Source organism: Schistocerca cancellata, chromosome 12, assembly GCF_023864275.1.
Source record: "Schistocerca cancellata isolate TAMUIC-IGC-003103 chromosome 12, iqSchCanc2.1, whole genome shotgun sequence".
Taxonomy (NCBI): Eukaryota; Metazoa; Arthropoda; class Insecta; order Orthoptera; family Acrididae; genus Schistocerca; species Schistocerca cancellata.
In genome coordinates, this window is record NC_064637.1 from 67894816 (window position 1) to 67897936 (window position 3121).

The following is a 3121-nucleotide window of genomic DNA, read 5'->3' on the forward strand; positions in this document are numbered from 1 at the left end:
AACTGTGCAAATAATATTGTTTTCGGTGCGTTACAATTTAGCGTATCACCATAAAATACAGATACAAATAATGTTTAAAAATACAATGCACTGCGATCACGGCTGAAGGCTTTACGCGCCAAGAACGGCAATAAAATAAGAATGTTTAAGAACTCGCTGCAGTTTACAACTTAGAGGTATTGAAATATTAAAAGGTGAGTGGCCACAAACACAGCAGAAGATATCAGACGCCAGGAATAGCAGTAAATAAGGTTTAAAGGCTTACCGCTAACATAAAAATACCAAACTATTTTTTCAAAGCAAATGACCACAATCATAGCTGAAGGCCTTACACGCCAGGAACGAAGATTATATAAAAAATTTAGAAACCTGCTGTAAAACAGCAAATACAAGCAAAGGCTAATTAAAAGAAACAAGCAACTGACCACAAAACGGGTGAAATAAGATGGCGAACGTTGTGACACAACGCTTACACTGCTGCATTTATCCCAGAAGGCGACCACAACTATTAACAAGACATACATAACCTTTAATGTAGGCATTACAAGGTATTGCAATAAATAATACAATACTAAAAAACAAGGACCTGTCATAGACGGTGATCCAGGTATCGTCCTTTGAGAAGGTCGGGCAACAGACACTTTCGCGAGTGATAAGATAGGCAGCCATGAGTTGCATTCACTTCACAAGATGGTAACTCAAGACTAGTGGCAGTCTAACGAATGACTAATTATAATCTTGCTGAAGCTAGCTGATGTCCAATAAACCAAACGCAAGAATGGAACAACACGCCAAAGCCGGAACCGCCGGACTGTACTACGCCCCCAGAATACTGTGCTTGCCGGCTGGAGTGGCTGAGCGGTTCTAGGCGCTACAGTCTGGAACCGCGCGACCGCAACGGCCGCAGGTTCGAATCCTGCCTCGGGCATGGATGTGTGTGATGTCCTTAGGTTAGTTAGGTTTAAGTAGTTCTAAGTTATAGGGGACTGATGACCACTGCAGTTAACTCCCATAGTGCTCAGAGCCATTTTTTGAATACTGTGCTTAGAGCGCCCGGAACGAGAAGAAAGGAATCACTACCAACAGAGTAGAAGAATCACAAACGGCCTGCAATCAAGAAAGCTGTCAAAACTACACGCTTTACCGGAAAGCAGCGGCAAGGCGAGGAAATGAGGAAATGTACACTGCCATTACATACTCTAACTCCCAGGGCAGATAACTAGCGCGTTAGCGGCCACCAGGCGGGAAAAATACCGCTGGTTGAACTTAATAAATTGTAACAAGCTGAACGCAGTAAACAGTAATAAAAAAAAGCACTCCGTCTTCAGGCCACAAGTGGCCCATCGGGACCATTCGACCGCCGTGTCATCCTCAGTGGAGGATGCGGATAAGAGAGGCGTGTGGTCAGCACACTGCTCTCCCGGTCGTTATGATGGTTTTCTGTGACCGGAGCCGCTACTATTCGGTCGAGTAGCTCCTTAATTGGCTTCACGAGGCTGAGTGCACCCCGAAATAGTAATAAGAAGTCGATGAAACGTAATCAGATTCGCTTTCCCCAAGCACTCCACTCGCTGTTCTTCACCTCGGCGACACTGCGAGCAGAAACACGAACCTAAATCACTGGAAAATCGCGAGATATCACAATGGTGGAGGTTTCTCTACTTGGATTGAAATGTATTCATCTGAAAGCTTGCTGGATCCGGTGTACGGCGAGGTCTTGTGCCCTCATGACCACAGCCCTTCCATCTGTAAGTCCAAGCGCGCCGCCTGCGCGAACCTGGCTCCTCCTGAGTCCCCTATCGAACTGGCCCACTCACACGACACGGAAAAACAACGACGTCGTCCCAAAGATAGGGCAACAGTTACTATATACAGATAACCGCCGCTGCTGCCACTAGCGGACAGGCGACGCTTGCGAAACGAGTGGCGCCACTCAAGACGAGAAGAAGACAAACAACCGCAACCATGCCAACCACGCGATACCGTCTGGCCTCCAACGTAGGACGGAAACCTACAAACAGCACCAACGCGAGCCGCAGCACAGCTCAACAGTCTCCCTCCGAATAAACACACAACTGAAAAAAATTGTAAGAGAGTTTTGAAACAGGCACTACAGTCGTTTTTTGGAAATGCATTTAGCATTCAATGCACAGTTTTCTTGAATGTCCTCAGTCGCTTTCCAACTTCAATTTGGAGAAAAATAAGAAGTTGGCTGGGATCAAATCCGGTGAATACAGCGGGTAATGCAGGACTGTGATCAGTTTGCTTGTCCAAAACTCGCGCACTAACTTCGCTTTATACGCTGAGGCGTTTCGTGGAAGAGCGACTAGGAACCTGCCTCTCGGTATTTGATTCGAATTCGAAGAATACACTGGCTGATTTGCCTAACTTGACCCACAACTAGGTGTCGCCTGCTGCCCGTCATTTTCTGGCAGGTGTCAGACACGTAATGTTACATTCAGTGCCAGGACGCTTGCTTTGACCTTCTACACAGCTGTTCGTGAAACTTTAAGGATGGCACCGCCCCAACTCGCCACGAGATAGAATTGTAATTAACAATTTCACACAAACAGTCCAAATGGTACTGGGACGCACTGTGTACGTCTTTACTGTTTTGCTCCCTGGCGTTGCAATTTTAATGACCAGCAGTGTCCACCTCGCAAAATGATCATGATTGAGCCGTAGTAAGACTTGCTGTTTTGAAGAGTGCGCCGCAGCGCGTTGTGTGAAGCAGTCGCCCGCCGTTTCTGGCGGTGGCGCCGCTGTGGCTATCGCAGCTTTGGTGTCTCCCTCTGGTGGGAAAGGGGGAAGGTTGCCTGTTCACGTGCATTTAAGGGGCGCTATCAGCTCGGCAGTTCCCCCCCTCCAGTACACCTCCTACAATATGCTGTTGATACCGCATTCCTTGCCCTCGCTCGTACCCTCCACCGCTCCTAAGGCCTTCTCCAGCATCACCTTGAACTTTTTGCTGCATGGTGTAACCAGTGGCTCCTGAAACTCAACCCTTCCAAGACCCAGGCCATCATCGTAGGTCGTACCACTCGCTCCTTCCGGCTCCTGGATTTCCCCCTTACTGTCTGCGCCCGTCGTGTCCGCCTTACCCCCACCCTCACCTACCTTG